The sequence below is a fragment of the Eschrichtius robustus genome, chromosome 7, assembly GCF_028021215.1.
Source record: "Eschrichtius robustus isolate mEscRob2 chromosome 7, mEscRob2.pri, whole genome shotgun sequence".
In the NCBI taxonomy this organism is placed as follows: domain Eukaryota; kingdom Metazoa; phylum Chordata; class Mammalia; order Artiodactyla; family Eschrichtiidae; genus Eschrichtius; species Eschrichtius robustus.
The window spans coordinates 75,507,107-75,534,553 of record NC_090830.1 but is presented as its reverse complement, the minus strand read 5'-3'; the positions used below and the strand labels follow the sequence as shown (position 1 = coordinate 75,534,553).

At 45.4% G+C, this 27,447-nt stretch overlaps 1 protein-coding gene, 1 long non-coding RNA gene and 1 pseudogene across 2 annotated transcripts in view; 2 read left to right on the top strand and 1 right to left on the bottom strand.

Annotated features, from left to right (window-relative positions):
* LOC137767094 (uncharacterized) overlaps nt 1-14,172 on the top strand; it is a 32,764-nt gene extending 18,592 nt beyond the window's left edge. Inside the window, exons 2-3 of the long non-coding RNA XR_011074482.1 lie at nt 12,439-12,638; nt 13,942-14,172. This is a non-coding gene — a long non-coding RNA (uncharacterized lncRNA). The remainder of the gene's footprint in view (nt 1-12,438; nt 12,639-13,941) is intronic.
* A 7,012-nt stretch (nt 14,173-21,184) lies between these two features.
* LOC137767614 (transcription factor E2F4 pseudogene) lies at nt 21,185-22,561 on the bottom strand (annotated as a pseudogene).
* Nucleotides 22,562-23,906: 1,345 nt separating this feature from the next.
* The window catches only part of LRRC20 (leucine rich repeat containing 20), a 61,935-nt gene continuing 58,394 nt past the window's right edge, over nt 23,907-27,447 (top strand). The window contains exon 1 of the mRNA XM_068547738.1: nt 23,907-23,995. The gene's annotated coding sequence lies outside the window, so the exon portion shown is untranslated. The remainder of the gene's footprint in view (nt 23,996-27,447) is intronic.

The window sequence follows — 27,447 nt, the reverse complement described above, 5'->3', positions numbered from 1 at the left end:
TGAGACAAAAAATTTCCATTGTTTAAGCCACCCAATCCATGGTACCCTGTTATGGCAGCTCTAGGAAACTGATACAGTTGACCAGACCATGACACAAGGTTTCCCCTAGTTTCAAGAGAGGCACAGAAAGCGAGTATGTAGTTGGCATATTGCTGCCCCAAACAAAAGTGGATTCTGTTGATGAGAAAAAAGAAGGGGGTGGATGTTGGAATAGCAACCGATAGCATCAGACAACATCCTGGAGAGTCAGAGGCAAGACAAGCTGATCTACAAGAAAGTATGAAGAGAATGGATGAATTAATGATTTCCTGGCCTGCTGATAAATGAATGTTTGATCAATAAACACTTCCTAAGCAGGTAGGGTCTGCAGCCTTGTGCCATGTAGAGGATACTTCCACAGTCAGTCTCAACCCTTCATAATTAGACTCTGGACACAAAATCTTTATTTATAAATCATATTTTCCTGGACCCCAGTAGTTTGAACATGAAAAACAAGATTTATTTCTTCGGCTTAGTCTCCACCTGTTAAAATGTAGGAACCCCTACTCCAAATCCCTCCCTTGGGCAGAGATCACTAATTGTTCCCCAGTGTCCATTTTCCCCTTCTTTTTAGCAATAAAATTCACAAGCTTTAGCTGGGCACATGAACACTCAGACATGGACTACGTTTTCCAGCCTCCCTTGTAGTTAGGTGTGACCAGGACCAAGTCCTGGCCACGGGATGCAAAAGAGAGTGCTACGTGTAACATCTGGGTCATGTCCTTAAAGGCAAAGTGGTTTGCTCTAGACACTTTCTTTTCCTCTTCCTGCTAGTTCAGAAATAGTGTAACTGCAATAGTAGCCTTGGACCCAGAGAGGGAAGGAATGTTTTGAAGATGACAGAGTAACTGGCCATCTTGATTTCTAGATGACCTTTTGGAGCAGAGCTTCCCTAGATCACCTGTTTCATAGGAGAGAAACAAACTATTTTATTTAAGCTGAAGTATTTGAGGTCTTTTTTACAGCAGCCTGGATGTACCCTAACTGATATACTCCCTGAGAATAAAGTAGGGGTGTCCCATGTGTATTTTCAGATATACTTGTCCTTCAACACTGTTAGGGGAAATACTCTCCACTCTGATGTAGGCTACATATGCTTCATTTCCAAGTCAATCCTGTCTCTGGTTTTCAGTTGCTCACCCCAGAGATAGGGGTGGGCCTTGGGTGGTGCAAGACCTAAAGAGGCACTTTCAGGCTGTGCCTGTGTAGGATTGGCAGCAGAGAGTGTGAAACTGAGTCTCCCTAAAACAGAGTCCCCTTCCTGAGTTTATGATTAATCTCTCTATCCAAAACTTGATTCCCTTGCTTGTCTCCTCTGAACTCAATCCCTTTCTTGTCCCCTCTAACCTCAGTCCTGTGCTAACTGAACACCCATTAACCAGAGTCAGATGACTAAGATTGCTGCTGCCGATAACATCATTAATGTACTAAAATTGCTGTTGTAGAAATCACTGACGTATAAACTCAGGCTGTTTCTCCAAGGCAAGATGAGCTCACAGACCCCTGAGCCATGGACCACCTGGCCAAGAACTGTAAACCAGAGACATCCTGACTCCCGAAACCACGATTAAGAAATGTCACAAGACGATGATTAATCCAGCCTCTTTGTTCTTCCCCCTTAAAACATCCCTCACTCAAAGACCGAGCTGGAGTGGATCTGAGACTTGTCTCCCACTCCCTTGCTGGGCATCCTGCAAATAAACCCATACTTTGCTGCAAATACCTGCTGTCAGAGTTTGGCCTTCTGCAGCTGTGGGCACATGAGCCCTCCTTAAATTTTGTATCTTGGGAACCTTTGGTACCTTTGCCTAGTTTCAGCTCTGCCAGGAGTCATAGCATTTTCATTAAAAAACTTAAATATATGCTTGTTCTTTGTCCTAATTGCTAGGAATTCACGGCTAGGAATTCTTCCTATGGAAATAAACGAGCAGGGCTGTAAACCATGTGTACAAAATGATCATATACGTAAATATAAGACTGGAAGGACATGCATCCAAATGATAACAGAGGTTATCTCTCTTTGAGAGATAGGGTTATGGGTGATTTTTTTCCATTGTGCTTTGTGTATGTGTGTGTGTGTGTTGCAAATTTTCTGCACTCGGCAAGTAATATTTTTGTAGTTAGGGGAAAAAAAAACATTATTTAAAATGTTTTTAAACTGTCCCTCTTTTCTGAGTGACCCATCGTGCTTGGGCTAAGCATGTTGCTGTACTCTTCCCTTCTGGGCAGCACTTTCCCATGAGGCTCTCTTATCCCTTATGCCAATAGCCCCACAGAGTCTCAGCCCACAAAGCTCTCAGACAGACAGGCCCAGACATATCTGAATCTACAGACAGGTTGGGACAAGACTGCCAGTGGTGCTGTCTTCTCTGAGGGCACTGTGGGAGGGGATATGAGAATAAAGTAGGGGTGCAGGCCTTAAAGGCCCCTCCCTAACTTCTACCTCCTCCCCCAACTCATTCCCAGGGGTAGCTCGGGGAATTGACACCCTTGTGGATGGAGTCTGGTGGACAGGGTTTGAATCCCTGACTCTGCCAGGTACAAGCCATGTGACTCTGGGCAAGTCATTTCATCTCTGTGCTCAATTTTCACATCCTTAAAATGGAGATAACACTGGAAGTTACTGCACAGTGGTCTTTTCTGGAGCCAGTAAGAAGATGCATGTGAAGCGTGGCTCCCAGTCTGGCATGAGGTGACCCAACAGAGGCAGGTGTTGACATTGTTACTGACACCCCGGTGGATGTGTGTCCCATGTCTCAAACACATTCAGCATTGGACACGCTGAACTCCTGATCGTCCCCCTCCCCCCATCCGGTTCCTCTTCAGGCCATGGCACCATCCAGTAAAGGCTCACGCCAGAAGCCAGGGTGTCATCCTTGATACCTCTCTTTCAGTCTCCAAATTCAATCCATCTCCAAGTGCTGGGGGTTCTATCTTCTAACTATCTTACATCCTCCTCTCTCCCGTCACCATCATCTCTCCCCGGAAGACTGAGTGAGCCTCCTGATTATTCTTCCCATGCGCACTCTTGGCCCCCTTCTCCACGTTGCAGGCAGAGGGATCTTAAAATACAAATCAGGTCTTGTCACTCCCCTGTTCAAAACCCTTTATGACTTCCAGGTGCATTTAGACCATATCAGGTTACCAAGCCCCGCCTGGTCTGCCCCTGCTCACTCTACCACCCTCATCCTTCACCCACTCTCCCACTGCATGCCAGCCTCACAGACCTTCTCTTGGTTCCTGAAATCACCAGCTCTTTGCACCTTCAGTGGCTTGGCATGTTCTGTGTCCTCTGCCCGGGACACACTTCTCCCCTTCTTGTCCCGGCTCTGCTCACCCACAATCTTTTTCAAGCCCCAGCCTAAATGTAGTTTCCCCAAAGAGGCCCCTCCTAACACCCAGTCTAAATCAAGCCCTCCTGCTACTCTCTTTCCCTGTACTTTCCTTCAAGGCCCTTTTCACAAACTATCCTGATCAAAATATATTTGTATGTTCTTTTTTTTTTAATATATAAATTTATTTATTTATTTATTTATTTATTTATTTATTTATTTATTTTTGGCCGCATTGGGTTTTTGTTGCTGCTCACGGGCTTTCTCTGGTTGCGAGAGCGGGGGCTACTCTTCGTTGCGGTGCGCGGGCTTCTCGTTGTGGTGGCTTCTCTTTGTTGCGGAGCACGGGCTCTAGGCGTGTGGGCTTCAGTAGTTGTGGCTCCCAGGCTCAGTAGTTGTGGCTCGTGGGCTCTAGAGCGCAGGCTCAGTAATTGTGGCGCACGGGCTTAGTTGCTCCGTGGCATGTGGGATCTTCCCAGACAAGGGCTCAAACCTGTGTCCCCTGCATTGGCAGGAGAATTCTTAACCACTGCACCACCAGGGAAGTCCCTGTATGTTCTTTTAGTGTCTGTGTCTAATACCAAATTAAACACTCCAGGAAAGCAGGGACCATGTTTCTTTTGCTAAATACTGTATCCACAACACCTAGTACAGTACTTGGGGCAAAGTGTACATGAAATACAATATTTGTTAGAAGAATTAGTTAAATATCAGAATAAAACATCTCTGAATGTTAGTATATGTGCTATATATACTTTCAGTAGGGATTTCCCTGGTGGTCCAGTGGTTAAGACTCCATGCTCCCAGTGCAGGGAGCCTGGGTTCAATCCCTGGTCAGGGAACTAGATCCTGCACGCCACAACTAAGAACCCACATGCCACAACTAAAAAGAGCCTGCATGCTGCAACGAAGATCCCATATGCCCGTGCCGCAACTAAGACCTTGCACAGCCAAATAAATAAATAAATATTAAAATATTTTTAAATAATTAAAAAAATATAGCCCCCTTAGGAACATTAAATTAAATAAATAAACAAACAAACAAACTTGCAGTAAATGGTATAGGAATTTGGATCAGTGAGAATTTATTCTGGGCTAGTTTGACCTGATAAATCACCTTGGAAGAGCAGTAAACATCCATCTATCTATCCATCTACCCATATAGCAATCCACCCATCAATCCATTTATTCACTCATCCATCCACCCACTTGCCCAACTGTCCATCCATCATTTCATCTAATGTTCACTGAACATTTATGCACATTGACTCAAAACGTTGAAAGGTGGGGATCTAATGTAAAAGGTGGTGATTTTAGTTGATAATACTGTATTGCAAAATTAAAACTTGTTAAGAGAATTGAACTTAAATGTTCTCACACATAAAAAAGAAGAGGATAAATATGTGAGGTAATGGATGTGTTAATTAACTAGATGGGGGAAACATTTCACAATGTATATCTATACCAAGTCACTACGATGTATGCTTTAAATATCTTACAATTTTATATATCATATATAATTCTATAAAGCTGAAATTTAAAAACTGCTGAAGGAGGGAAGGGATAAATTTGGAGTTTAGGATTAACAGATACACCCTACTATATATAAAATAAACAACAAGGACCTACTTTATAGCAAAGGGAACTATATTCAATATCTATAACACATATATATATATTACCTATAATGGAAAAGAATCTGAAAAAGAATATATATATGTATAACTGAATCACTTTACTGTACACCTGAAACTAACACAACATTGTAAATCAACTATATTTCAATTTATTTATTCATTTACTTATTTTTAAAAATTTTATTGGGGCATAGTATTTTATATATAGCAGTGTGTATATGTCAATCCCAATCTTCCAATTTATCCCTACCCACACCCCCTCACTCCGTAGTAACCATAAGTTTGTTTTCTATATCTGTAATTCTATTTCCATACTTCAATTAAAAAAAATGCTGAAAGAACTGAGCCATCACCTAGTACAGTGGCTCATAAGCATTTTTGACATTGATTTACAGTTTAAAAATCCCACACTTGTATCATGACTCAGTACGTTCATACACATGTATAAAACCGAAACAAAAGTTTTGTTAAATAATACCCTTACCACATGTGAATCTCCCTGTTGTATTCTATTCTATTCTATTCATAAGAAATGTTGATATTACCCACTGTGGTTGGCAGTTTCTGAAACGGCTCGCAATGTTTCCAACCTCCTGATATTCATACCTATGTAACCCCCTCCCTTTGAGTGTGGGCTGGACCAACTGACCTGCATCTAATGAACAGAAAACAGCAAACATGATGAGATGTCACTTCCAGGATTAGGTTAAGAAAGACTGCAACTTCCGTCTTGCTAGCACTCTCTCTTGCTGACACTCCCTCTTGCCCTCTTACTGGCTTGCTTAGATAAAGCAAGCTGCTATGTTGAGGGATGTGCTATGGAAAGGCCACGTAGCAAAGAATGGAGGGAGGTTCTTGCCAACAACTTCTGAGGATTTGAGGTCTTAGTCCAACAGGATTAAGAGGATTCTGGGACTTCCCTGGTGGTCTAGTGGGTAAGACTCTGTGCTCCCAATGCAGGGAACCCGGGTTCAATCCCTGGTCGGGGAACTAGATCCTGCAGGCCTCAACAAAGATCCTGCGTACCGCAACTAAGACCCGACACAGCAAAAATTAACTAATTAATTAATTAATTTTAAAAAAGAGGATTCTTCCCAGTCAAGCCTCCAGAGACAGTGAGAGACAGTGAGAGAATCAGAGCCGAGGGACCCAGCTAAGCCACGCCCAGATTCTTGACCCATAGAAACCACGATACGATAAATGTTTTAGCCACTAAATTTTGGGTAATTTGTTATGCATCAATAGATAACGAATACAGTTACTAAATTGGCTTCTCAACCTGCTGATGAGTATTGACCTATAAATTTGAAAACACTGATTTAGTTCTAGATGCAAGTACTGTGCTGGGCATCAAAGAGAGATTCGAGGAGGAATAAGTCCCAGTCATTGCCTTTAAACAGCTTTTAGTGTTTTTTGAGGATCTGAAAATTTAATAGGATGCATGTATTTCTGGGGCAGAGTTCAAAGACAGTAGAAGTAAATGAGAGGTTCACCCAGGCTGAGATAGTCCATTGTGATGAGCACAGAGATATCCTGGTTGTGGGGTCCTTATAGGGGAAAACACTGCCTTCACAGGAGGATCCAAAGGGATTTCTGTACCCAGAAAGGCTTGGAAGAGAGAGGATGTGCCCACGAAGAGCTCTGCTCAGGGGAAGGATCAAAGCAGCCATATCTTGTTTCCACTGTGGTTAGAGTCTGAGGATTACTCAGGAGGCTGGGAGTAGGGGAGGGGGGAGGATGACAAGGGCTATTGTACGGAGTAAATGAGTAAATATGTGTAAAATGCTTAGAATGGTGCCTGATGCATACTAAGTGCTATGTGTTGTTATTCCTGTTGTTTTGTTATAGTTGTCTGGTCCTGCCCCTAGCAGTGTTCATCAACAACTTTCAAATTATCAAAGCCAGTGGTTTTCCTCAGTTCTTCCCCTCCTCACCTCCCTGCAGCACCTGGCTCTGCTGCCCAAGTCTCCACGGAAGCTCTCCAGACCCACACCTTTTGGGAGCCCACTCTGCCCTCTCTAGCCGGCTGACTTCTCTTCTCTCACCCTCAGCGTCCACCTTCAGATGTTCCTCTAGTCTTCCTCCTCAGACCTTGCCACTTCTCACTGTGCCCTCCCCTCCCTGCTCTCTGAGGATCCTTCTCTCACATGCTTTCAACCAGGGCCTCTGACCTATGAAACTGCAGCCTTGACCTCCAGCCCTCTGGATCTCCTGACCTCCACTTCCAAGACTTTGTTGGACGGCTCCAAATGGACATCCCCTTAACATCCTTCTCAACATCCCCTAAATCCTCCTCCTCTTTATTCACCCTAGACCAGAAAGTCCTCCTGGTACCTTTTTCTTTTTTTTTTGGCCACGCCACGGGGCATGCAGTATCTTAGTTCCCCAACCAGGGATCGAACGTGTGCCGCCTGAAGTGGAAGTGCAAAGTCTTAACCACTGGACCGCCAGGTAAGCCCCCCTCCTGGTACTTTAATCCTGTGCAGGGCACAGCCTAGTCCCCCACACCTGACACCTCTCCCATACACTTTCCTCCTTCATCCCTGCATCAGTTTCCAAGTGCTGCAGAGTCTACCTCAGAAGCATCTCTTGAATCTGTCCTTTTTTTGTCCCCTTTACAACTACCCTAAATTTGGCCCTGTCTTCCTCACACAGACCACCAAAAGGGCTTTCTCATGGGCCCGTCCATGGTTTTGAGAACGAAAATATTGCCTGCCATATCAGTAAACAAAGGATGTTGCAGCCATCAAGCCATTACAATACAGCCGCCCTGAGAGAACTCAGGATGGAGACAAAGGGGCTGCCCACTGCCAAGCCCATCTAGTAGTCAGCTGCTGCAGCCACCCCCAACGGTGCACCTGAGGAAACTCAGGATGAGAAAACACAGGCTACCGGCCCCAGATAGCTGAGGTGCATACCAAAGGAATGATTTCAGTGAGCCCACACTCTTGCATCTTTCCATACATAGGAAAGTGCTAAATTCCTTAACTTGAGATATCTGGTTTTCTTTTATTAACAGTAATCTTTAATGTTCTGACTACCTGGTTTTGTTGCAAAAACTTCCATATGTTCTGGCATCCCCGTTTCTTCTTCAGAGCAGTCTCTCAGCATTATTTGAGATGCTGCCTCCTGGGTTTGAAGTCCTAAGAATGTCCACCGAATAAAACATAACTCTCAACTTTTAGGTACTGCATTTTTTTCAGTCGACAGTTCAGTGTTTATACATGCAGGATATGGAGTTAAGCTACCTGAAATTGAATCCTAATTCTACCACTTAGTAGCTGCATGACCTTTGACAAGCTCTTTAACTTCTCCATGGCTTGGTTTACTCACCTTTAAAATGGGGCTACTAACAGGTATGTGTGTGTGTGTGTGTATGTAAGTATGTATGTATGTATGTAAAGACTGAAAAGATAAAATAGGGTGCTTGGTGGAAAAAGTGACATTTTAGGTATAAACCATCATTGTTATTGTTATCATTATTATTTCAAATCATCCCATGCTCTGCTCCTTCCTCCCATAACGCTTCCATAATCACACCAGTCCCTTGCTCAAAGGCTTTCAAAGCTCTTCCATTATCTACTGTGGGAGACTGATGCAGTTATGGTCCCAATATGGTTACTCCTCCCTGTATCCACACCCTTGGTGCCCTTGGTGTCCGTATTGACTCCAGGCTTGGCCATGTTTTGGTTAATCGGATAATAGAAAATCTGTGCCACTAGCAGAGGCTTAGAAAGTGCTTTCGCTGTGTTTGCTTTTTAACCTGGGCTGGCCCCCTGGGAGATAAGAGACCATGTGGAGCAGAGGCCCCTCCACCCACAGCCTGCCTACTGCCAGACACAGGAGTGAAGCTGTCCTAGACCAGCCAGCCCCAGCCAGGTGCCAGCTGACTGCAGAGACCAGCCAAGCCAGTTCAGATGGAACTGCCCGGCTGACCTACAGAACTGAGAGGAATAATACACATTTGTGGTTGTAAGCCACTAACTCTCAGGGAGGTTCGTTGCAAAGCAGGAGCTAACTGAAACACCCAGTAAATCGAAATCAAGTACCCCCTCATCATTCTGGCAGCAAAGGCTCTCATGGACAGCTCAGTGCACCCTTTCCTACTATTGCCACTGCTTCCTTACCCCCCACCCCAAGCCTCAGGGATGCTCTCTGTGCTCCCTGACTTCTAAGCCTTTGCTCAAGCTGAGCCCTCCTCCGGGAATTGTCTTCTCCTCGCTACTCCTTTCCCACTCTCACCCCCTTCTTGCTCCTCTCTGCCTATTGAAATCCAGTCCATCCTTTAAGATTTATTCAAGTATCATTTTTTTTCCTGCAGTTGGTGGGCACGCTGGGAGCAGCCTGTCCTTGAAACTCTTTACTTGGTACTGCTGAACTCAAATTTCTCTTTGTTTCAATACAACAGTCTTTCCCAAGGAGCTGATTCTTGGAGCTCCAGGAGCACTGATGTGAGAGTTATTGCCTTTTCAAATCTTGTTCAATCATTTTGAATTAACCAAGGCACTGGTATGCTTTACAATCTCTCTAACACTTGCTAGACTCCTTTTATAACAAAAAGAACAGCCCCAGAAGCAGGCCTTTAGCAGGCAACAATAATTTGCTATAATTTAATAACAGTGATTCATTTTAATTATATTTTTTAATGTTTTCCACTTTTATTGAGATATAATTGACTTACTGTTTATTTTTAAGGTTACTTTCTATCTATGGCAAATGATACTGGTTTCCATTTGCAGTAATGATACAAAGTTTCCTTTTAAAATAAGCATTTTAAAAAATTGAAGTATAGTTGATTTACAATGTTGTGCTAGTTTCAGGTATACAGCAAATTGATTCATATATATATATATATATATATATATATATATATATATATACACATATTCTTTTTCAGATTCTTTTCCGTTATAGGTTATTATAAGATGTTGAATATAGTTCCTGTGCTATACAGTAGGTCCTTGTTGTTTATCTATTTATTTTATTTTCATTAATTTTTATTGGAGTATAGTTGCTTTACAATGTTGTATTAGTTTCTGCTGTACAGCAAAGTGAATCAGTTATACATATACATATATATATACTCTTTCTTAGATTCCCTTCTCATTTAGGTCACCACAGAGCATTGAGTAGAGTTCCCTGTGCTATACAGTAGGTTCTCATTAGTTATCTATTTTATATATAGTAGTGTGTATATGTCAATCCCAATCTCCTTACCCCCCACTCCAAGCCTCAGGAATGCTCCTCCCTGTATCCACCCCCCACTTTCCCCTCTTGGTAACCATAAGTTTGTTTTCTACATCTGTGACTCTATTTCTGCTTTGCAAATAAGTTCATCTGTACCATTTTTCTAGATTCCATATATAAGCGATATTATATGGTATTTGTCTTTCTCTTTCTGACTTACTTCACTCTGTATGACAATCTCTAGGTCCATCCATGTTGCTGCAAATGGCATTATTTCATTCCTTTTTATGGCTGAGTAATATTCCATTGTATATATGTACCACATCTTCTTTATCCATTCCTCTGTGGATGGACATTTAGGTTGCTTCCATGTCCTGGCTGTTGTAAATAGTGCTGCAATGAACATCGGGGTGCATGCATCCTTTTGAATTATGGTTTTCTCCAGAAGTATGCCCAGCAGTGGGATTGCTGGATCATATGGTAGCTCTATCTATTTTATATATAATAGTGTGTATCTGTTAATCCCAAACTCCTAATTTATCCCTCCCTCCCCCCTCTTCCCCTTTGGTAACCAGAATTTGTTTTCTAAGTCTGTGAGTCTATTTCCATTTTGTAAATAAGTTAATTTGTATCATTCTTTTAGATTCCACATACAAATGATATCATATGATATTTGTCTTTCTCTGTCTGACTTACTTCACTTAGTATGGTAATCTCTAGGTCCATCCATGTTGCTGCAAATGGCAGTATTTCATTCTTTTTATGGCTGAGTAGTATTCCATATGTATATACCATATCTTCTTTATCCGTTCATCTGTCAATGGACATTTAGGTTGCTTCCATGTCATGGCTATAAAATAAACATTTTTAAGTTAAAAAGTGAGTCAATTTAAAGGAAAAAGTAAGTAAGCTGTATCTCCCCCCCCAGCAAAAGTCCTAATTTGTAGTGTGTGCTGGTTTCCATGCTGTAAATTCTCTCACCATGCCTGTTTCCAATAACCTACAGGATGCCACTAAATGCAGAGTTGGAAAAAGATGTGCAGGACTTACATGGACACTCTGAGTCCATATAAGTGACTCAAGTTTACTGCTGGGTGGGGCTCAGATATAGCGAATATCCAGAAAGTGGTATGGCAATGGCTGAAGCTTGAGAAACACTTTATTACGGTTACTTTTTATGTGAGTCTTATTCCCCACGGCAAACTGCAAGCATCTTGAGGGAACTGACTACTTCTTGATCATCTTTGCAAACCCTGCAGTATCTAGAGGGGGGCTCCAGGCTGAACTTTCTGGAAGAGGGACTGGGGTGAACTGCTCTTCTGTTTAGGATGGCAGTAACTTGGACTGACCTTGAGATCCTGGCTATTGGTAACTTAGCTCCAGGCAGAGGTGTGGCCCCAGGTGGAGGACTCAGGGAGGCAAAGAATGATACATGGGGTCTGGCTCATCCATGTCCCTGAGACTTCATGTTTTATTTCTACCTAAATGTATTTTCCCCTCAAGGGGTGTATGATAAGGGTAAATACGAGGAGAACAGAATGGAAAAGGAGAAATTGAAGGCCTTGTATTAGTTTTGTAACAGAGTACCACAAACTGGGTGGCTTAGCAACAGTAGTTTACTATCGCCCAGTTCTGGAGACTCGAAGTCTGAAACCAGGTGTTAGCAGGGTTGACAAATCAAGGTGAGAGCCGTGAGGGAAGGATCTGTCCCAGCTCTCAACCCTTGGCTTGTAGGTGGCCCTCTTCTCCCTGTGCCCCTTCACATTGTCTTCCCTTTATGCGTGTCTGTCTGTGACCAAATTTACCCCTTTTACAAGGATATCAGTCATATTGGATTAGGGTCTACCCTGTTGACCTCATTTTAATTTGATTATCTCTCTAAGGTCGCAATCTGAGGCACTGGGGTTAAGATTCCAACATATCTTTTTGGGAGGACACAATTCAAACCACAGCAGGCCTGGAGATTGATTCTAGTAATTCTCTGATGGGAAGCGTTCCCCATCAGGGCTCTCAGTCATAGGAACTGAGCTGCGGGCTCTGTCCACAATATATGTCCCTTCCACAGGTGCCCTGAGAATTTATCCTGCTCAGTGGAGGGACAGACCCTCCAGGAAACAGCCAGATAACAATTTTGTCATCACACAAAATTGCTTCCTATCTGGCAGGCAGCTTGCAAGGCAATCAGGCTTAACGGGGGCTGTGTTCGAGCCCTGACTAACATCTAAGTCTCTCTCTGTTCACAGGTAAAGATGTATGGCTTCCAACCACGTGACCATGTTTGGACCAGGTCCCTAGGGGACCCAGTTCTCTAAAGATGCTCTGGATCCCTTCAGAGGAGGCTGTTTGGGGCCAGCTGAACTCCTTCCCAGGGGAGCCTCAGTGGGGTTTCCCCTCGTACAGGCCTGTATTCCTGACCTCCTCATTTGCTATTCTGAAACTAAAGGTAGTAATGGATAGCTTATGAATGAGGGCTAAAATTTTGCCAATTAATTGCATTGCATGAAGTCTGTAAACATTGTGATTGAAAATCTTAGCACTGTCAATAAATACTTACAGAGTACCCACTATGTGGTAGATATTGTGGGAATATTTTTGAGTACTGCAGTAGATTGCAAAACTAGCCCCAATTCTCTATCCATCCCTGTATCCGTGTTCCTTTCAACGTGACTTTGCTGCTCCTGCCATCAGCAGATGGAGTCTATTTCCCCACCCTTGAATCTGGGTGCTGTTGTGACATAGTTTAGTCAGTACAACTACGGAAGTGACACAGTGCCAGTTTTGAGCCTAGGCCTTGAGAAACCTGCATCATTCCAGTCTTGCTCTTGGAAACCTGCAGCTCCATGTGAACCAGCCTGGGCTAGACTGCTGGTGCATGAGTAACATGTGGCCCAGTTACCTCCGTTGACAGCCACCCCCAAGAAGTAGAGCCTCTGGCTGCCTAGCAACTACCCCAGCAGCATGAGAGGGTCCAGCTGAGACCAGAAGAACTGCCCAGCTGAGCCAAACCTAAAATCCTGACCCACAAAATCATGAACTAAATAAATATTTTTAAAAGTCATTTCTAAGTTTTGGGGTATTCTATTATGCAGAAAAAAAAAAAAAAAGTACTGACTGATACAAGCACTTACCACATGCCAAGCTCTGGCTCTGGTCTATTTGAAATCAGGCAGAGTCTTGGGAGCAAAGACCTGTGCAGATGTGCCATATTAATGGGTGTGATGCAGAAAGTGCTCTGGAGAGCAAACACATCAGGAATAGAAGAGGTGGCTTTTGAGCTGGGGAGGAGTCATGTCCATGTGGAGTAGGCGGTCCCAGGATGAAATTCCTGAGAGAGGAGGAGAGGTGAGGCATGAAAATGGGAAATCCCAGGCTGGGGCCATCAGTGGTATTTATTGAGTGCTTACCTTGTGCAATGCACTACACACGCTATCCCAGGTCTGCATAAGGCCTAGCAGGGGAGAGAAGACATCCATATTGCTGTAGCAGAAACTAGTTGAGGCACCCCCCATTATGTTAGCCCTTATTCAGCCCTTGTTCTTTCTGCCCGTTCAACCGGTCTTCTATAGATGTTTTATCCCCCTTCTCTTTCTTGCTTAATTGCACTCTGAAAATGATTGCCCTCTAGCTAAAGTTGTACTATGTCCCTGATGTTTACTTCTCTAAGACAACACTCCCTAACACTCCTTTCCTCTGTGAGCATTCTTCATTCCAGAAAGAAGGTCACATAACGATACTCTCAATTCCAGAGCACCAGAACCTGCTCTGGAACCGCCTGACGCCAGCCCTGATGATCTCAGTGTCTCCAGGAGGAAAGAAGAATGCAAGAAGACATCAGTCCTGATCCTTATCTACAGCCCTATCTTCCACTCTGAAACTATAAGACGCCTTCCTATTTCCCAGGAACGGGGGCACAGCCTTGAGGGTGTTAGCCTGCTGCGGCCCCCTTTGCCTGGCAAAGTAATAAAGCTACTCTTTTCTACTCCTCCAAAGCTCTGTCTCTGCATTTCTGTTCAGCACTGGTGAACAGAGTCCGAGTTTTCGGCAACAATGTGTAGAAGTTGGCCAGAAACGTCAGGCTGGTTTTAAATGAAACAGAAGTAGCAGAGTCTGATTTGTCCAGAGCAGTGAGGATCTTGGCTTGGGCAGAATGCGACTTGATTGATATGTTATTTATATCTGGTACCTGGTATGTGTGTGGCAGGGATGGGGTGATGATGAGGTTGGGGAGAGGCCTTCGTAGTCTTCCCGGGAAGGCACGAGGAGTCAGAAAACATGGCTGCTTGCCGCCCACATCGCTCCCCCTCTCCCACCCGCCATGAGTGGTAATCTCTTGAGGGCAGAGTCTGTGTCCTATTCACTTTGGTACACTCCATGACACAAGGCCTTACATACACTAGGCATTCAGGGTTATTGTTTGTTTGTTTTTGCCTTAGGCATGGCCTTTATTCACTTGGACACTGTACAAATATTACAATTTCCTTTTGTTGCAAAAAGTATAAAAATAATCTTTATATAGGAATCCATTCGTTACTGCAAATCTTTCTAAATCTCTGCAAATGGCTCTAAATGAGGATAAATGAATAAACAAGAGAGGTGCTGGAGATTGGTTCAAAATGGCGGAGTAGAAGGATGTGCTCTCACTCTCTCTTGCGAGAGCACCAGAATCACAACCAACTGCTGAACAATCATCGACAGGAAGACACTGGAACTCACCAAAAAAGATACACCACATCCAAAGACAAAGGAGAAGCCACAATGAGATGGTAGGAGGGGCGCAATCACAATAAAATCAAATCCCATAACTGCTGGGTGGGTGACTCACAAACTGGAGAACACCTATACCACAGAAGTCCAACCACTGGAGTGAAGGTTCTGAGCCCCACATCAGGCTTCCCAACCTGGGGGTCTGGCAATGGGAGGAGGAATTCCTAGAGAATCAAACTTTGAAGGATAGTGGGATTTGATTGCAGGACTTTGACAGGACTGGGGGAAACACAGACTCCACTCTTGGAGGGCACACACAAAGTAGTGTGCACATTGGGACCCAGGGGAAGGAGCAGTGACCCCATAGGACACTGAACCAGACCTACCTGCTAGTGTTGGAGGGTCTCCTGCAGAGGCGGGGGGTGGCTGTGTCTCATTGTGAGGAGAAGGACACTGGCAGCAGAAGTTCTGGGAAGTACTCCTTGGCATGAGCCCTCCCAGAGTCCGCCATTAGCCCCACCAAAGAGCCCGGGTAGGCTCCAGTGTTGGGTCGCCTCAGGCCAAATGACCAACAGGGAGGGAACCCAGCCCCACCCAACAACAGACAAGCAGATTAAAGTTTTACTGAGCTCTGCCCACCAGAGCCATAGCCAGCTCTACCCATCACCAGTCCCTCCCATCAGGAAACTTGCACAAGCCTCTTAGATAGCCTCATCCACCAGAGGGCAGACAGCAGAAGCAAGAAGAATTACAATCCTGCAGCCTGTGGAACAAAAACCACATTCTCAGAAAGATAGACAAGAGGAAAAGGCAGAGGGCTATGTACCAGATGAAGGAAAAAGATAAAACCCCAGAAAAACAACTAAATGAAGTGGAGATAGGCAAGCTTCCAGAAAAAGAATTCAGAATAATGATAGTGAAGATGATCCAGGACCTCGGAATAAGAATGAAGGCAAAGATTGAGAAGATGCAAGAAATGATTAACAAAGACCTAGAAGAATTAAAGAACAAACAAACAGAGATGAATACAATAACTGAAATGAAAAATACACAAGAAGGAATCAATAGCAGAATAACTGAGGCAGAAGAACGGATAAGTGACCTGGAAAATAGAATGGTGGAATTCACTGCTGCGGAACAGAATAAAGAAAAAAGAATGAAAAGAAATGAAGACAGCCTAAGAGACCTCTGGGACAACATTAAACGCAACAACATTATAAGGGTCCCAGAAGGAGAAGAGAGAGAGAGGACCTGACAAAAAATTTGAAGAGATTATAGTCAAAAACTTCCCTAACATGGGAAAGGAAATAGCCACCCAAGTCCAGGAAGTGCAGAGAGTCCAATACAGGATAAACCCAAGGAGAAACACGCTGAGACACATAGTAATCAAATTGGCAAAAATTAAAGACAAAGAAAAATTATTGAAAGGAACAAAGGAAAAAAGACAAATAACATACAAGGGAATTCTCATAAGGTTAACAGCTGATTTCTCAGCAGAAACTCTACAATCCAGAAGGGAGTGGCATGACACATTTAAAGTGATGAAAGGGAAGAACCTACAACTAAGATTACTTTACCAGGCAAGGATCTCATTCAGATTCAATGGAGAAATCAAAAGCTTTACAGACAAGCAAAAGCTAAGAGAATTCAGCACTACCAAACCAGCTCTACAACAAATGCTAAAGGAACTTCTCTAAGTGGGAAACACAAGAGAAGTAAAGGACCTACAAAAACAAACCCAAAACAATTAAGAAAATGGTCATAGGAACATACATATCGATAATTACCTTAAACATGAATAGATTAAATGCTCCAACCAAAAAACACAGGCTCGCTGAATGGATACAAAAACAAGACCCATATATATGCTGTCTACAAGAGACCCACTTTAGACCTAGGGACACATACAGACTGAAAGTGAGGGGATGGAAAAAGATATTCCATGCAAATGGAAATGAAAAGAAAGCTGGAGCAGCAATACTCATATCAGATAAAATAGACTTTGAAATAAAGAATGTTACAAGAGACAAGGAAGGACACTACATAATGATCAAGGGATCAATCCAAGAAGAAGATATAACAATTATAAATATATATGCACCCAACATAGGAGCACCTCAATACATAAGGCAACTGCTAACAGCTATAAAAGAGGAAATCGACAGTAACACAATAATAGTGGGGGACTTTAACACCTCACTTACACCAATGGACAGATCATCCAAACAGAAAATTAAAAAGGAAACACAAGCTTTAAATGACACAATAGACCAGATAGATTTGATATTTACAGGACATTCCATCCAAAAACAGCAGATTACACTTTCTTCTCAAGGGCACATGGAACATTCTCCAGGATAGATCACATCTTAGGTCACAAATCAAGCCTCAGTAAATTTAAGAAAACTGAAATCATATCAAGCATCTTTTCTGACCACAACACTATGAGATTAGAAATCAATTACAGGGAAAAAAAACGTAAAAAACACAAACACATGGAGGCTAAACAATACGTTACTAAATAACCAAGAGATCACTGAAGAAATCAAAGAGGAAATCAAAAAATACCTAGAGGCAAATGACAATGAAAACACGACGATCCAAAACCTATGGGATGCAGCAAAAGCAGTTCTAAGAGGGAAGTTTATAGCAATACAAGCCTACCTCAAGAAACAAGAAAAATCTCAAATAAACAATCTAACCTTACACCTAAAGGAACTAGAGAAAGAAGAACAAACAAAACCCAAAGTTAGCAGAAGGAAAGAAATCATAAAGATCAGAGCAGAAATAAATGAAATAGAAACAAAGAAAACAATAGCAAAGATCAATAAAACTAAAAGCTGGTTCTTTGAGAAGATAAACAAAATTGATAAACCATTAGCCAGACTCATCAAGAAAAAGAGGGAGAAGACTCAAATCAATAAAATTAGAAATGAATAATGAGAAGTTACAACAGACACCGCAGAAATACAAAGCATTCTAAGAGACTACTACAAGCAACTCTATGCCAATAAAATGGACAATCTGGAAGAAATGGACAAATTCTTAGAGAGGTATAACCTTCCAAGACTGAACCAGGAAGATAGAAAATAGGAACAGACCAATCACAAGTAATGAAATTGAAACTGTGATTAAAAATCTTCCAACAAACAAAAGTCCAGGACCAGATGGCTTCACAGGTGATATTCTATCAAACATTTAGAGAAGAGCTAACACCCATCCTTCTCAAACTCTTCCAAAAAACTGCAGAGAAAGGAACACTCCCAAACCCATTCTATGAGGCCACCATCACCCTGATACCAAAACCAGACAAAGATACTACAAAGAAAGAAAATTACAGACCAATATCACTGATGAATATAGATGCAAAACTCCTCAACAAGATACTAGCAAACAGACTCCAACAACACATTAAAAGGATCACACACCATGATCAAGTGGGATTTATCCCAGGGATGCAAAGATTCTTCAATATATGCAAATCAATCAATGTGATACACCATATTAACAAATTGAAGAATAAAAACCAAATGATTATCTCAATAGATGCAGAAAAAGCTTTCGACAAAATTCAGCACCCATTTATGATAAAAACTCTCCAGAAAGTGGGCATAGAGGGAACCTACCTCAACATAATAAAGGCTGTATACGACAAACCCACAGTAAACATCATTCTCAATGGTGAAAAACTGAAAGCATTTCCACTAAGATCAGGAACAAGACAAGGATGTCCACTCTCACCACTATTATTCAACATAGTTTTGGAAGTCCTAGCCACGGCAATCAGAGAAGAAAAAGAAATAAAAGGAATACAAATTGGAAAAGAAGAAGTAAAACTGTCACTGTTTGCAGATGACATGATACTATATATAGAGAATCCTAAAGATGCCACCAGAAAACTACTAGAGCTAATCAATGAATTTAGTAAAGTTGCAGGATACAAAATTAATGCAGAGAAATCTCTTGCATTCCTATACACTAATGATGAAAAATCTGAAAGAGAAATTAAGGAAACACTCCCATTTACCATAGCAACAAAAAGAATAAAATACCTAGGAATAAACCTACCTAGGGAGACAAAAGACCTGTATGCACAAAACTATAAGACATTGATGAAAGAAATTAAAGATGATACAAACAGTTGGAGAGATATACCATGTTCTTGGATTGGAAGAATCAGTATTGTGAAAATGACTATACTACCCAAAGCAATCTACAGATTCAATGCAATCCCTATCAAATTACCAATGGAATTTTTTACAGAACTAGAACAAAAAATCTTAAAATTTGTATGGAGACACAAAAGACCCCGAATAGCCAAAGCAGTCTTGAGGGAAAAAAACGGAGCTGGAAGAATCAGACTCCCTGACTTCAGACTATATTACAAAGCTACAGTAATCAAGACAATATGGTACTGGCACAAAAACAGAAATACAGATCAATGGAACAGGATAGAAAGCCCAGAGATAAACTCACACACCTATGGTCAACTAATCTATGACAAAGGAGGCAAGGATATACAATGGAGAAAAGACAGTCTCTTCAATAACTGGTGCTGGGAAAACTGGACAGCTACATGTAAAAGAATGAAATTAGAACACTTCCTAACACCATACACAAAAAAAAACTCAAAATGGATTAGAGACCTAAATGTAAGACTGGACACTATAAAACTCTTAGAGGAAAACATAGGAAGAACACTCTTTGACATAAATCACAGCAAGATCTTTTTTGATCCACCTCCTAGAGTAATGGAAATAAAAACAAAAATAAACAAATGGGACCTAATGAAGCTTAAAAGCTTTTGCAAGCAAAGGAAACTACAAACAAGACGAAAAGATAACCCTCAGAATGGGAGAAAATATTTGCAAACGAATCAATGGACAAAGGATTAATCTCCAAAATATATAAACAGCTCATGCAGCTCAATATTAAAAAAACAAACAACCCAATCTAAAAATGGGCAGAAGACCCAAATAGACTTTTCTCCAAAGAAGACATACAGATGGCCAAGAAGCACACAAAAAGCTGCTCAACATCACTAATTATTAGAGAAATACAAATCAAAATTACGAGGTATCACCTCACACCAGTTACAGTGGGCATCATCAGAAAATCTACAAACAACAAATGCTGGAGAGGGTGTGGACAAAAGGGAACCCTCTTGCACTGTTGGTGGGAATGTAAATTGATACAGCCACTATGGAGAACAGTGTGGAGGTTCCTTAAAAAACTAAAAATAGAATTACCATATGACCCAGCAATCCCACTACTGGGCATATACCCAGAGAAAACCATAATTCACAAAGACACATGCACCCCAATGTTCATTGCACCACTATTTACAATAGCCAGGTCATGGAAGCAACCTAAATGCCCATCGACAGATGAATGGATAAAGAAGATGTGGTACATATATACAACGGAATGTTACTCAGGTATAAAAAGGAACGAAATTGGGTCATTTGTAGAGATGTAGATGAATCTAGAGACTGTCATACAGAGTGAAGTAAGTCAGAAATAGAAAAACAAATATCGTCTATTAACGTATATATGTGGAACCTAGAAAAATGGTACAGATGAACCGGTTTGCAGGGCAGAAACTGAGACACAGATGTAGAAAACAAACATATGGACACCAAGCGGGGAAAGCAGCGGAGGGGGGTGGTGGTGGTGTGATGAATTGGGAGATTGGGATTGACATATATACACTAATATGTCTAAAATGGATAACTAATAAGAACCTGCTGTATAAAAAAATAAATAAAATAAAATTCAAAAATTCAAAAAAACCCTGCAAGAAACAAGAGGGGAGCTGCAGGTCAGCCGGAGGCTGGGCCAATCCTCAGGGACTCTCCCACCCAGATTCCTAGCTAGATATTTCCATTCCTCCTGTTAGCAACCTGCTCCTCACCCCACCCCCAGCAGGTTCTCAGGGCCACGGGTCCAGCAGAAAGGGGGCACGTGAGCGGTACAGAGGAGCTGTGTGATCTGCATGGGGAGAAGTGAAGGAGGCTAGGCTAGGTGCTGGCAAGTGCCCAGCCCCACCCCATGCTTCCTCCTGGAGGGGGGTGGGCTGGCAGGTACAGGGCGGTGGGGCTGGACGAGCTGCCCTAGGAGGGTGACGGAGGGTCCTTGGATCTGTGCCACTGGGTGGCAGCTGAAACTGAACTCTGGGAGGGTGGGGGGAGGCTACCAGATAGGGGAAGTCCCCAAAAAAGGAGTGGCAAACACTTTGGCTCCACAGTGGAGCGGGCTAAGCCCCTTTCCCCTGCTCTCCCAGCACAGAACAGGTGTTGGTGCAGGAGTGGGACTTGTGGCCAGAACTGCGCAGTGAGGGAAGGCTGGGGAAGCCAGGAGTCTGCGGCTCTCAAGCTGTGTAGGGGTGGGGTGGGGGGAGGTCCCCAGGTGGCCCCCAGGTTAGACAGTCTGTGTCCCAGCCACAAAGGGCATACCCCTGTCAATCAGAGGTTGGGAACAGGCACATCAAAGAGGTCACAGACACCTTCACTCTCATCCAGGTTGTAGATGTAATCGTGGTTTCCAGGGGGTGGAGAAAGGCGGAGGAGGGGTGCAAACACTTCTGAGGACATCAGCTCCTCCAAGAGCTCTGAGCTCATGCACTCTCGAGTGGGATCAGATTTCTGACAGCTCTTTGGGGAGCTCCAGAACACCTGTGGGGTCTGCCTTGATGGGCTCAAAGGAGGTAGAAGGGTTGGGCCCGGATGAACTGCTATTGCTGCTGCTGCTGTCCAACAGGGCAGAGGACTGCAGCGGCCAGGTGTCCAGTGCTGTCAGGCCCAGCGGGAGGGAGCTGAGCTCACCACTGTCCTTGCTATCAGTTCCAGGGCCACCACTCACTGTGATCTCAGCTGCTGGACTGGCCACCCCCTGGGCTTCGGTGCTGCCGGGAACAGGGTTGGGGGTGGTCACCTGGGGACTGCTTGGGCGTGAGGCATTCTGGGGCTGGGCCAGAGCAGGCTTGGGCAGAGGCGGAGGGGGAGAGACAGCAGGTGGGCTCTGGAGTAGATCTTTGGGTGGCGGCATAGGCACCGCCACAGGTGTTGAGCTCCATGCCTCCTTGTTCACCAGCAGCACCTCGATGGGGCCACTGACACTCTTCAGGTGAATCTGGTACTTCTTCTGCCCATTGAGGCTCTCTGGGATGGGTACCTCCAGGCTGGTGCCCGACGGGGCCTGGATGGCATCTCCAGCAAAGCATCTGCAGATGTCCTCATGAGTCACGTAGGCCAAGCAGCTGTTCTGCACGTCCTCTGTGATGTTCCGGATGGTCTGCTGCACCCACACCTTGTGCTGGTCTAGTTCTTGCTCTCGCTGCTGCAGCCCCTCGATCCCTGCCTTGAGCTCAGTCAACTTGTCCGCAATCTCCCGGGTATTGCAGCCAGGCCCCACGCCCTTCTACTGGATGCTATTCTTGGATTTTTTCTCCATCAGCCTGATACCTTCCAGCACATTAGTAATGTCATAAATCCGCCGCTTCCGGCGAACAGCTAGGGTGTCAGCTGCCAGCTTGAGGTCAAGCACGCCGTCCTTTGCCTCCTGCAGAAGCGACACGAACTTGGTAGTGAGAAGTTCCAAACTCTTCTCGTGCCGGCTTGGGGTGCCCGGGGGCGGCGGCGCCTGTGGCCCGGCCTCCGCCATAACGCCCTCCCACCACCTCCCTTCAGCCAGGCCAGGTCAGGCCGGCACAGCCCAGGCATTCAGTTTTGAAAGACTTTCTTGGAGGTGTTTCTCATCCCCTTCCCTTTATTCCGACTCACCTACTGTAGCAGTTTCCCAGGGCTGTTGCAACAAATTGCCACAAACTAGGTAGCTGAAAACAAGAGAAACTTATTCTCACAGTTCTGGAGGCTAGAAGTCTGAAATCAAGGTGTCAGCGGAACTGGTTCCTTTTCGGAGGCTCTGAGGGAGAATTCGTTCCTTGCCTCTTCTTAATTTCTGATCCTTGCCCACACTCCCTGGGATTCCTTGGCTTGTGGACACATCACTCTACTACGCCTCCATCTTCACATGGCCTTCTCCCTTTGTGTCGATGTGTCTCTTCTCTTCTTATAAGAACACCAGTCACAGCCTATGCCAGTATGACCTCATCTTAACTAATTATACCTGCAATGACCATATTTCCAAATAAGGCCACATTCTGAGGTACTGGGGGTTAAGACTTCAACATATCTTTTTTGGGGGGGAGACACAATTTAACTCATAATATCCATCAAGACCCAAGTGAATGTGTGTTCCTTATCTAACTACCCCAATCCCCAGGGGCAGAATTAAACGTTCTTTCTTCAGGACTCCCACATATTTAACACATGCTTCTGTTTATTAGAGCATTTGACTCATTGACCACCATCGCTGGTTGAGTTAGGGGCCTCATCTCTTTGCTCCTCCCCACAGTGCCTAGTAAAGAGTCTATGGGGAATCCTCTGTAAACGTAGGCCTGCGAAGCAGCTACCCTTCCCTGAGCCATCATGCCGGGCACTGCACTAAACTTTTCAGGTATTAATCCTCACAATGACCCTGTGAAGTAGGTATTTATACATTTTAATTCTTATTTGATAGAGTTACTTAGCGTAGCCAGAATTATTGCCTCTAAAAACCTGAATGGGCGCCTTGAAGGCACGACGGGAAAAGCTTCCTAGTCCCCATCTTCACCTTTCTCAAAGTACCCCTGATCTGGCTAATTCAACTCTGCTCCCTCGAGAAAAACAAATCTGGAGACTCAGTCCTATTAATCGTGGGATCTGTTGCACGTTCCGGTCTACACTCCCGCCGTCCAAAGCGTTTTTCCTCCACAAGCCGAACACAAAGCGGATCCACCCTGCGGACGAGAGCGCACAGGCCGCTTTTCCGGGGGCGCCTCGTGAGGACCCGCGCACTAATTGGTTGCGCGCGGCTGCCTACTCCCTCCCTGGGGCGGCTCCTGGCGCTGCGATTGGCCAGGCGACCGTGCGCTCAGAGACCGCAGCTCCTCTGCCCCCTCCCGGCCAGTTCCAGCTCGCCGCTGCTGCATGGGGCGCCGCCGGCGGCCGAGGGAGCGTGACTGCGCTGCGCAGGGCGCTAGGAGGCATTGTCGCCGTAAGTGGAGCAGAGAGCGGCCCCGAACGGGGCCCCACCTTCGTGCCCCGCAAAGTAAACGTAGTCTGAGGCTAAGCGCTGGAGGGGCTGGGGGAGAGAGGGAGAGAAATGTCCCCGTTTCCGTAGTGTACCCTCCCCTCCCCCAAGTCACCCCGCGGAAGGAGCAGCGGTGCATCAGCTGCGGCTTCTGCAGTGCCAAGAGGCCCGGCGCCGCGCCGGCTCTGGCTTGCAGACTGCGGCTGGACCCCGGCTGGCTCGGGGGAGCGGGCGCCGAGGTACCAGGGAATAGGGAGCCTGGGGAAGCCGTCCCGAGGGGGCCTCCGTTCCCCGCGGGAGGCGCCCCTGCTGGGAGAGACTGTTGTAAATTTCGTGCCTGAAGCCACACTTTTCGGGGTTTGCTTCCCCTCCGGGGAGCTGCAGACGCCTGTCCCAGAGCGTTCCTCTCGGCCTCCGGGTAGCGCGGGAGTCCCCGGCCCTCAGCGATCACCAGCGTTCTCCTCTCTGCCTGCTTTATTCTCCCCAGTCTCCGCCTGCCTGGCGAGCGGAGGGCCGGCGACGAGGAGCCATTGGCTACGGGCGCCGGGGGGTGGGGAAGACGGTGAGGCGGTCCCCTAGCGCGAGGCGTGGGGACCCTGGCCTGGCCACCGCGCTCAGTCCTGGGAGGCGCAGCCCGAGGATGCTTAGATGCCCGTACAGAAGCACGCACGCGGCTCTGGGAACCTCATGGCTGAAAAACAGGGGGCCAGTCCGTGCCGCTCTCGCCCCAGCGGGCTTCTTTCCCTTGGGTGGAAAAGTGGGTCAACTCTGTCTGGGCTCGAGTGGGCCTTCGGGGCTACTTGGGTCCGATCCAGCCGACTGCTTCGCACTTCCCCAGTGGCTCCTTAGCTTGCGCGGTCCAGAGGACCCGCTGCAGCCAGTGGGGGTGGGAGTGGGGGGAGCTCGCACACATGGAGCAAGAGGCTCGAGTTGCCCTTCAGAGTGGCTGCCAGGCTCTAAAGTTCCCAAGTGCCAACACCAGTAACTAAATATAGGAGCAGCTGGTGCGGACGGGGTGTCACAGCAGCTCCTTTGCACAGATCTCGGGGCTTCAGATAAGGTAGAGTTCTCACTGATGAGGGCTGGAGCCCTGGCGAGAGGGTTAGGGTCAGTGTTTAAGCAAAAATCATCCCCCCCAAACCTGTGTCCAGGTGAAACCAGGTTATAGATACAGCAGGACTCTATTGCCAGCTCTCACAAAGCAGGACAACTTCTTTTCTGACATTCCATTTATTATATCCTAACTTACCATCTGTAGCGGTTTAATCACATATCAGTAATGCGTTGGTGTGGGAAATGCTTAACAGTTTGCAAAGATTTCTCAAAAGTTATATGTCATTTACTTCTCAAAACAACCCAGTGAGGAGGGTGGTATTTCCAGCTGACAATGGGACTGCTCACAACAGTGATAATTTTCCAAAACTCTGGTTGGATTAGGCTGCTCGCCTCAAAAAACCTTTCATAGTTCCCTGAAGAGAAACAGAGGACAGACTTACAGGGTGGCCTCCAGCCCCTCCCCCAGTAATCTGGGGACAGACTGGCTTCCTGTCTCCCTCTTTCTGTCATCATTTGGGTACTTCTGCTCAGCCCCTGCCTCTGTTCCCTCTTCCCAGCCATGCCATGTGCCTTCATGGCAGAAGGCACACGTGGTCCTTGGGCCTGGCGTTGTGGCCTCCAGCATCTGGCTCATTCTGCCTTTTGTCACTGAGTCTCTCTTACCTGATGGGAAGCTTATTCTGGCCCAAGCCCTGTCTCTGTACCTTAACTCTTCCAGTGAGGGCCTTATAGAAGGGCCCAGGACATGTTTGTTGGATTTAAACATTTCCTAGGACTATGATGCACACTCTGAAGAAAGAGGAGTTGGGGACGGATGTGGAGAGGGATGTATTGCTGAGACAGCAGCAGTGTGAGTATGAGTTTGGACACTGTGTTGAAGGGTCTCCAGGATTTGGAGCACTTTGGAGCAGTTTTCTAAGGCTGACCTCTCATGACTGGGACCCCAAACCCAGAACAGACCCATATGGGCTGGTGGTTCCTGTTTCCCCCCTTTGGGACACTCTCTGATTTTCTGCTACTACTACCCCTGCCTGTGGGGTTGACCAGATGCCTCAAGGAGCCTGCCTGTAGGGTTGGGTTGTCTTGGGGCCCTGTGGTTGTGGTCTGGTTCCAGGAGGGCTGCCTTGCGTGCTGATTGCTCCCACTGGCCGGCAAGGTCTTTCTTTCATGGAAGTGCATGAGACTGGGCAGCCAGAATGGTGCTGACATGCTGATTTTGGTTGACTCAAATTATTTGCATAGATAGGGGCCCCTCATGTCCTAGGGTGGCCCTGCCTAGGAGGCTTCTCACTCAGTGAGGAGTGGGTCCATAGTTCTCTCCATCACTCATATGTGACTCAGACAATTCTCTATTTTTCTTAAAAACAGTTTAAAACCAAAGAAAGGAAGAGCAGCTTGCCTTATTTCCCCCCCGCCCCCTGTCTCTGAGGGCTCCTGTTACATGCTCAATAAATTCTTGCTACTTTTTGGTCAGAGAGGTCCAGTGTTGGGTTGGGGCTGGAAGGAGCAGTCAGCAAAGTTGGACAACCTTGTAGGACCTCTTTTGGGGACCCACTCCAGACTCTCGTCATCTCAAGTTTGTTCTCCCCTCAGTTCTGGGGCCCTCCTACCCCATCTTGGGCCTTATACCACATATGGCCCTGCCACCCTCCCATTTCAGCCCTGCCTATGCCAAAAAGTGACAGACCTTGGTCACCTGACCTGGGAGAGGGACTGTCAGCTGGAATTTATAAGAAATTCTCCCTTGGGGAATAGGTAGTTTTAGGTGAAGGGAGAGTGGTTTCCTAGCCAGTTAGTGGGGTTGGTGATTTTAGGTAGCCGGAACCCCTTGGGGGCCTAGGGCACATCTGTGCTGTATCCAGAGCATCCTCTGGGGCCTGTAAGGGGCCTGTCCTCCTAGTGACTTACTCTGACACCTAGACTTTACAGGCTGTTCCTGCTTCAATGTCCGATCTCTGACCCACACTATAGGGTGTCTGAGCTTACCACCAGGGGTAAGGTTTTTAATTTGACTAGTTTTCTTCAATGGGCTCTTTAGCTTAAGGCACCACTGCTCCCACCTGGTGGCAGCTAGTAGAATTGCAGGCATAGTGCCTGATTGAAAGTAGCCTATGCAATCTCACCAGGGTTAGCACAGACCCTGGGTAGCTTGGAGATTTACCTTCCCTTTCCTCTCTGTTGTGAGGCCAGGATTGCCTCAGTGATGTTCCTTAGAAAGGTCTTCCTCATCAGAAGCTCATAAGTCAGAGCTATTTCCTATATTTCCTTCCTCCCTCTTCATTCTTATGCCCTGTTCCTAGTAGATGCTCAATACATGTTTGTGGTTACTGATGATGAATACTGGAGATAGGAGAAGGAGG